The sequence below is a fragment of the Acomys russatus genome, chromosome 12 (genome assembly GCF_903995435.1).
Source record: "Acomys russatus chromosome 12, mAcoRus1.1, whole genome shotgun sequence".
Lineage (NCBI taxonomy): Eukaryota > Metazoa > Chordata > Mammalia > Rodentia > Muridae > Acomys > Acomys russatus.
In genome coordinates, this window is record NC_067148.1 from 17,126,659 (window position 1) to 17,135,490 (window position 8,832).

Genomic DNA, 8,832 nt, shown 5'->3' on the forward strand with positions numbered 1-8,832 from the left:
TAAAAGCAGATCTTAAGAGGGGAGAAAGAAAGCTTAAGTTTAGGGAATAAAGAACAAAAACTCGCCAGGCATGGTGGCGCACGCTTTTTTTTTTTTAAATCCTAGCACTCAGGAGGATCTCTGTGAATTTGAGGCCCGCATGATCTATAGAGCAAGTTCCAAGACAGCTAGGACTACACAATGAAAGCCCATCTCAAGAAACACATATGTATTCACACACATACGCACACACACACACACACACACATATGACAAGTTTAATCAGTTCTGCATTGGGTCAGTTTTCCTGTCTTGTCTTCAGCCTCGGTTTTGTTACTGCTGGCTAAGAACTTGCTGCTAAGCCTAAGGACTTGAGTTGGATGGAACCCCAGGACCCACATGGTGGGAGGGGGAAATTGTCTTCCAAAAATTGTCCTTAGAGCCGGGCCTGCTGGCGCACATCTTTAATCCCAGCACTCGGGAGGCAGAGGCAGGTGGATCGCTGTGAGTTCGAGGCCAGCCTGGTCTACAAAGTGAGTCCAGGATGGCCAAGGCTACACAGAGAAACCCTGTCTCGAAAAACCAAAAAACAAAACAAAACAAAACAAAACAAAACAAAACAAAACAAAAATTGTCCTTAGATCCACCAGTGTTCCATGGTACATGCTCTCATACAAGCACAGGACAGATGGATGGATGGATGTAAACTAAAAAATGATTTTTCTAGACATGTTTTTTCTTGTAGCCCTGGCTGTCCTGGACTCACACTGTAGACCAGGCTAGCCTCAAACTCAGAGATCTGCCTGCCTCTGCCTCCCAGTGCTGGTATTAAAGATGTGGGCCACGGCACCCAGATGTAATTATAAATTTAAAGACTATGATAAAACAAAAGTGGGCAATAATGATAAAGGATAAAGGTACATTAGTGGGAGTTCAACAAGACAACTCAATGGTTACCGCTGCTCTCCCAAAGGATCCCAGTTCCATTCTAGTACCCACAGCGTGGCTCACAAGCTTGTGTGATTCTAACCTTAGAGTATCTGCTGCCCTCTTCTGGCCTCTGAGGGTACTGCATGCATGTGGTATTCAACTTATACATGCAGGCAAAACAATTTACATAAAATATATTTTGTAAAAAAAATTTTAAGGGCTGGAGAGATGGCTCAGAGGTTAAGAGCACTGACTGCTCCTCCAGAGGTCCTGAGTTCAATTCCCAGCAACCACATGGTGACTCGCAACCATCTATCATGTGATCTGATGCCCTCTTCTGGCCTGCAGGTGTATGTGTAGGCAGAGCACTGTGTACATAATAATAAATTTTTAAAATCTTTAAAAAATAAAAATAAAAACAAAATTTAAAAATTAAACATAAAATTTTTTAAAAAGATAGATCAGTGGGTAAAGGTACTTGGTGCCAAGCCTAAAGACCTGAGTTCAAGCCCTGGGACCTACGTAGTGGAAGAAGAGAAGAGAATCAATTTCCAAAAGTTGTCCTCTGACTGCCATATGCATTCCATGTGCACCCCACCTTCAAATAAATAAATATAAATAAATAAATATTTTTTAAGAGAAAAGAAAGTAACTCAGTGAGGTTGGAAGCATGACATTATATTATGTAGGCAGTTGAAGGATTCTTTTTAATTAAGAAATATATGGATGAGTAGATATTTTGCCTGCACGTGTACCATGTAAGTGTTTGCAGAGGGCTCAAGGGAGCACTGGATCCCCTGTGACTGGGAGAACATACTTCTGTGAGCCACCATGTGGGGTGCTAGGAATCAAAGCCAGGTCCTCTGGAAGGGAAGCCAGTCCTAACTGCTGAGCCATCTCTGCAGCCTCATTGTTGAAGGATTTTAAGCAACATTTTCTTATTTGTATTACAGAAAAATCCCTGTTTGTGCTACAGCAAAAGATGACTGGTACCCTGGTTGTCCTGAAACTCACTAGGTAGACCAGGCTGCCTTTGGACTCACAAAGATCCTCCTGCCTCTGCCTCCTCAATTCTGGGATCAAAGGCGTGTGTTACCAGTCCCAGCACACACATGATTTTAAACATTTTTAAAAGATGTATTTCTTGTACTTTATGTGTGTGGGTATTTTACTTGCATGTACACGTATGAACCATGTGTATGCCTGGTGCCCCTGGAGGTTAGAAGTAGGTATTGGATTCCCTGGAACTGGAGCCATTCTGTGGGTGCTGGGAACCCAGGTTTTCTACAAGAGCCACAGGTACTCTTAAACACTGAGGCATCTCTCCAGCCCCGCCCCCATGAACATCTTTTTGTTGTTTTGTTATTTTCTCCGTGTAGCCCCCGGAACTCACTTTGTAGGCCAGGGCTGGCTTCAAACTCATGTAGATCAGCTTGCCTTTGCCTCCCTAAACATCTTAAACTGGTACACACCTTTAATCCCAGCACTCTGCAAGCAAAGGCAGGTAGATCTCTGTGAGTTCAAGGCCAGCAATGGGCAATTTAGGAAGATCCCATGGCTTTTTGTTTTTTGAGACAGGGTTTCTTTTCTCTATGTAGCCTTGCTGTCCTGTACTCAGTTTTGTAGAGCAGGCTGACGATCTGCCTGCCTCTCCTCCCCGAGTACTGACTGGGATTACAGGCGTGCACCACCGCACCTACCAAGATGCCATGTTCTAAGAAACAAAACAAAAGACTCGTGTTGTATATCCCATCATGCTGTGTTATAGTTATCTCTTCATTTTTGGTGAGTAAAAGAAAAAGGGGAAGAGCCAGGCATGGTGGCACACGCCTTTAATCCCAGCACTCGGGAGGCAGAGGCAGGCGGATCACTGTGAGTTCAAGGCCAGCCTGGTCTACAAAGTGAGTCCAGGACAGTCAAGGCTACACAGAGAGACTCTGTCTCGAAAAACAAAACAGAAAAGGGGGGTGGAACATATAAAAGAAAACAGAAAATGTCCCCTTTCATCTAACTAAGTAGAGCTACATCAAGACAAATATAAACCCACACACACTCACATACATGTCTTCATGTATTTTGGAGAGGTGATGGGAGGTCTGAGGTGAGTCTCAGAGGTGAACTAGGCAGGAAAAAGGAGTTGTGTTAGGTAGTAACAAGAAAGGATGATGGGAGATTATGGGAACTAAGCAAAAGTTAGGTCTTCGAACTCCCATTTCAAGGAAATGCCATTTATTTATTTATTTTTAAGATTTTAAAATTTTTGTTCTGTCTTCCTGTACATCTGCAGGCCAGAAGAGGGCATCAGATCCTATTCTAGATGGTTGTGAGCCACCATGTGGTTGCTAGGAATTGAACTCAGGACCTCTGGAAAAGTAATCAGTGCTCTTAACCACTGAGCCATCTCTCCAGCCCTGGAAATGCCATTTATTAAGCACACAGGTCAAGTGTCTTAGCTAGCAGTGACTTTGCACTGGGATGTTGGCTTTTCTCAATTCGGATGAGCATAATAACACCAGGATGAGGTTTTTAGAACTGACTGAAAATAGGAGATAGCCAATGTTTTAGTCTAAAAAGCCATTTGTGCTGCTGGAAGGTCAGTAAATAATTCTGACTACATTAAAGGCCAATAAAGATATTTATACTCATAAAATATTTGAGTTGCCACGAAAATAACTGCCAAGCTGCAGCGGAGCCCTGGATAGGGCCTCCGGAATCTATTAGAAACGTGTGGAAAATGCTTGGTCCAGAGCCAAGCTGAAGGAACAGCCCTTGCCGTCCATGGTCTGGTTCCCTGAGAATGTGAAGGGCCTATTCAGGGCTTCAGTTGCTGTGAGGGCTCAAGCTATCACATTCCTGGGCTATATTTCTTCACACACTTCAGCATCTGTCCAGTTTTGGAGTCGACAGGAATTTCCTGAATTAAACACACCAGCTTCTGATCTACTCCGCATTTAATAGATGGCAAAGCTTGAAACTTTTTTTTTTTTCTGAAGAAACAAATTTTACTATAAGACTTTTGTCAGAAAGTATAGGGACAAATAGTCTATAAAACCCAGATGCCAGGGATGGTAGTGCACACCTTTTAATCCAAATACCCGGGAGGCAGAGGCAGGCGGATCTCTATGAGTTTGAGGCCAGCCTGGTCTACAAAGTGAATCTAGGATAGTCAGAGCTATGAAAAAACTAAAACAACAACAACAGCACCCCCAGATCTGGTAAGAATATGTATCCTTAAACTCTTAACTGTGGCATGAGACGAAGTATGACCAGTGAGGGAAGCATCAGTGCTCAGGAGTTGAAGGCAGGAGGATCAGGACGTCTGGAGTATGAGGACAGCCTAGACTGCGTAAGACCTTATGTTACCTCAAAACAATGCTTTCTCCTTCCAGCAGAGTGTGTGGTGGAGGCGGAGAAGTTGGATTTAGGTTTGGTAACATTGAAGGAAATGGTTTTTTCCTGAACCACTGAAGAGGTGTGTCCTTCTGAAGGGAGGCCAGACCTTCACGTCCTCTGACAGAAGAAGATTTGATCCTGTTGACTTGTGTCTGTCTGTCTGACTGACTGACTGACTGACTGACCAACTGGAGAAAAGGCAGCTCAACCGCAGGCAGTTTATGCTGTTAAATCCACAGGCCTCAGCCTGACATGGAAGTGTGTGCACTTAACCCCCAGCAGTCAGGAGGCAGGGACAAGTGGATCTCTGTGACTTAGATGAAGGCCAGCCTGGTCTATATAGACAGAATTCTAGGCCAGCCAGGGTGACATAATGAGACTGTGTCTTACCGCGAGCCTTTGAAAGACCGTGTGTTTTGTCTATGATTGGATGACAGGAACAAGTGAAAAGCAGAATCAGACATAACGTATCAACCTGAGAGCAGTTCTGATGGAAGCCATGCTCCATGACCCATCAGTGTACCTAGTCAATTGTTGCCAGTGAGCTAAGGCATTTTGTGTAATCTAGGCGGGACTCAAAACTCCTGAAGTCCCCGGGGCTGGGGAGATGGCTCAGCATTTAAGAGCACTGGTTGTTCTTTCAGAAGTCCTGAGTTCAATTCCCAGCAACCACACAGTGGCTCACGACCATCTATATGATATGATCTGATGCCCTCTTCTGGCCTGCAGATGTACATACAGTTAGAGTGCTCATATACATAAAAACAAACAAATAAATCTTTAAAAAATTTTCCTGAATGTCTGAGCCTCTGCCACTTCCTAAATGCTGAGATTACAGGTGTGAGCTATTATACTCAGCAAAACTATTTTCTTTTTCTTTCTTTCTTTTTATTTATTTAATTATTTTGCTTTTTCTCTGTGTAGCCTTGGCTTTCCTGGACTCACTTTATAGACCAGCATGGCCTCCCAGAGATCTGCCTGCCTCTGCCTCCCAAGTGCTGGGATCACAGGCGTGAGCCACCACGCCCGGCTCAGCAAGACTGTTTTCAGGGGATATTTTTTTAGTTGAAGAAAGATTTGGGGGAAAGATTTGAGCATGTGTATATTTGCTCACTTGTGCTCGTGCACCTCCACGTGTATGCACGGGGCAGGGGCGGAGGATGACTTAGGTCATTTCTCAGTGTTCTCCACTAATTATCAGACATGAACTATACACCACACCCCAGAATGTGCTCAAGATGTTTGGCACTTGTAGAGCACTCCGCTGCCCTTTGTATGAACGGTCCCTTGGAAAGGGTCAAGGCATACCAAGGTTTTATGAAATACCCTGTTTGTTTACCCAAGGGGAACAAAGGATGATGTTTTGTTGTTACCAGGGCTTAAGATAGACCCTAGGGCCTCCAGCATGAAGTGAGAGCTGAAGCTGAAGGACGTGTACCCTGACATTCCAGAGGCAGAAGGGGGATTCAAGGCATGCCTGGGTGTATTATAGCGAGTTCCAGGCCAGGTAGGGCTAGCTTGTTAAATCTTGCTAAATGAGGGAGAGAGAGAGAGAGAGAGAGAGAAAGAGAGAGAGAGAGAGAGAGAGAGAGAGAGAGAGGAGAGAGAGGGAGAGGAGAGAGAGGAGAGAGGAGAGAGAGGGAGGAGAGAGAGAGGAGAGGGGGGAGGAGAGAGAGGGAAGAGAGAGAGAGAGAGAGAGAGAGAGAGAGAGAGAGAGAGGAGGTTAGGAGGAGCAGAACAGAAATGACCAGGCTGTACCTTTCCAACTACAGTCCTGGCAGACCCCCTCCCCTCCCTTTCATAGAGAAGTGCCTTGCTTTCTGTGTGGCTACCATGTCATTTCATTGCTTAATGTCATGCACATAAGATAAATGAAAGTATTCTTTTGGTGCATTACAAATGAGTGGACTTGTTTGGTCCGGCTGGGAACAAGACAGCACAGAAGGGAATGTTCTGAGGAAGGTCTTTGAATGTCATGCTGAAGGGTTTGGATTTGATTACACTGCCAGTTGGGAGCAAGTAAAAATGTTTTCAGCAGGGAGTGGCATACCAGATCTTTGTTTTTGTCAAGATCATCTGGTAACAGTTTTTGGGAAATGAGTTAGGGAAAAAAATATTCAAATGAAAGTAGGGAGACAGTTTCCATCCTTAGGATCTGAAAGTGGAGTGGGACTCAGCAAGAATTAGAGTGGGGGAAAAGGAAGACATAATCTAAAGATGCTACCTGAGTAACTGAAAAGCATGTGGGAGCAGCTGAGCGGAGGAAAGCCCTCACAGGAACACTTGGACTGAGCTGGTACTGAAAATCTATCTTGGACAGAAGTGCTAGCTAATTTGAGGTATTTAAATGTGTCTTTTAGTTCTTCAAGGCAGTGAGGTTGGAAGAAAGAAAGAAAGGAAGGAAGAAAGTTTTTCTTTTACCATTAAAAGCGAACAAACAAAACAAAATCAAATAGAAATGAAATGGTGTCTGTTCCCCTGTGTTGAGATCAGGTTTCAGTCATAAAAAAAACTTGCAAACTGATCTCCCTGTCTCCCAAGCCTCCTTGGACAGTTTGGGACAGAGATGGCAGCTCATATTCAAGAATGTCACCACCTACTTGTGGACCAGTTGTTTTACTGCCCCACCCAGAAATTAGTGCCCTCACTTGTACCATCTTGTGACTTTGTTCAGTGTTGGGTCAGGGCAGTTTTTCAGGCTTAATTTCTTTGTAAGTGTGAAAATACTTAGCACGCGGGTGTACTTTAAACACCAGGCAACACAGTAGGCTCTGGGCTGGCTCCTCACTTTCAAGCCCCGGTTCCCCTTCTTCCTGACTATGAGATGTTGTACAACCAACCCACGCCCTTCTTTGAAGCCTGTTTCCTTATCTTTCTTATCCTGAAGCGTAAACCGTTGCAATGGTACTAGAGAGATGGCTGAGTGGTTAAAAGCACTTACTGCAAGAACCAGAGGACAAGCTGTCCAGCGCCAACACCAACACCAACACCAACACCCGGCAGCCTGCGACTGCCTACAGTTCTACCTCTAATGGATCCAGCAATTCTCCTAAGACCATCATGGGCTACAAGCCTGCCATCCTCAGCATATGTGTATGTAGAAACACAAAAATGGAATAATACAGACTCATGAAAATTGCTGTGAAGCCAGGCGGTGGCGGCAGCAGCGGAGGCGCACGCCTTTAATCCCAGCACGCAGGAGGCAGAGGCAGGTGGATCTCTGCGAGTCTGAGGCTAGCCTAGGTTACAGAGTGAGTTCCAGGGAAGCAAAGGCTACACAGAGAAACCCTGTCTTGAAAAACCAACCAACCAAACAAACAAAAAATAAAACAAGTTCCTGTGACGATCATGTGAAGAAATCCTCAAAAAAGTGGCCTGTGTGATGCTCAACTCAAAGCACCAGTCATTGTAAATACGGACTCTTTCAAAACTATTACAGGGGCTGGAGAGATGGCTCAGAGGTTAAGAGCACGGTCTGTTCTTCTAAAGGTCCTGAGGTCAGTTCCCAGCATCCATATGGTGACTCACAACCATCTATAGTGAGATCTGGTGCCCTCTTCTGGCTTGTAGGAGCAAATAATAAATAAATCTTTAAAAAAAAAAAAAAAAAAAAAAAAAAAAAGACTAGAACAGAGCTGAGCAGTAGAAATACAGAGAAAGTGTTGGGGGTTCTTTCATTGCTGTCGTTTGTTTTTGAGACATGGTTTCACTGTATAGCTGTGGTTGGCCTGGAACACTCTATATACACAGGCTAGCCTTGAACCTCACAGAAATCCACCTCCCAGTGCTAGAACTAAAGATGTGCACCACCATGGCCAGCTGCAGTGGAAATTTATTTGATCTAAAAGTGTTTTACATATCCCATATTTTTCTCTGTACTTTATTTTTCTCATGGAGGAAGGCCAAGGGACAAGCCCTGGCTGGCCTGGAACTTGCTCTGAGGTCCAGGCGGGTCTTGAACTTGCAGTCATCTTTCTGGCTGCATAGTTTGAAAATATTGACTCGGTATTGAATTCACAAGTGTTATCTCTCTGCCATTTGTGTTGGGGGATTTCTGTGTCTAGCCTCAAAATATCATGCTTAGCCTCAAATTTCATGAAGAATGATAAGAAGAATAAACCTCTAGACAGCATTTTCTTTCTTTTTAAAATGTCTTTTTTTTTTTTTTTTTTAGATTTAATTATTTTGTTTTATGTGTATGAATGGAGTGTGCAAGGCCCTGGGTTTGATCCAAAGAAGAAAGTGGAGGAGGAAGAAAAAAGAAAAGCAAACTTTAAGAGAAAACTGCTAAACAGAGCTGGTTTGTCTAGATCCAGAATCTTAAGCTGTGATTTGAAATCTGCAGTTCAAAACAGGCTTCCAAGAAACCAGGTGGGAGGGTGTGGGGTGGGGGCGTGGTGGGGGACACAGCGGAAGTGTGCCTGTGTGTGATGCCATAGCCCCACTTTTTATTTCAGCATCACTTGGCATGTTTTGATTATCAGTCACACACTGTCAGTGGTATCGATAGCAGGCTGGAAACGCCAGATT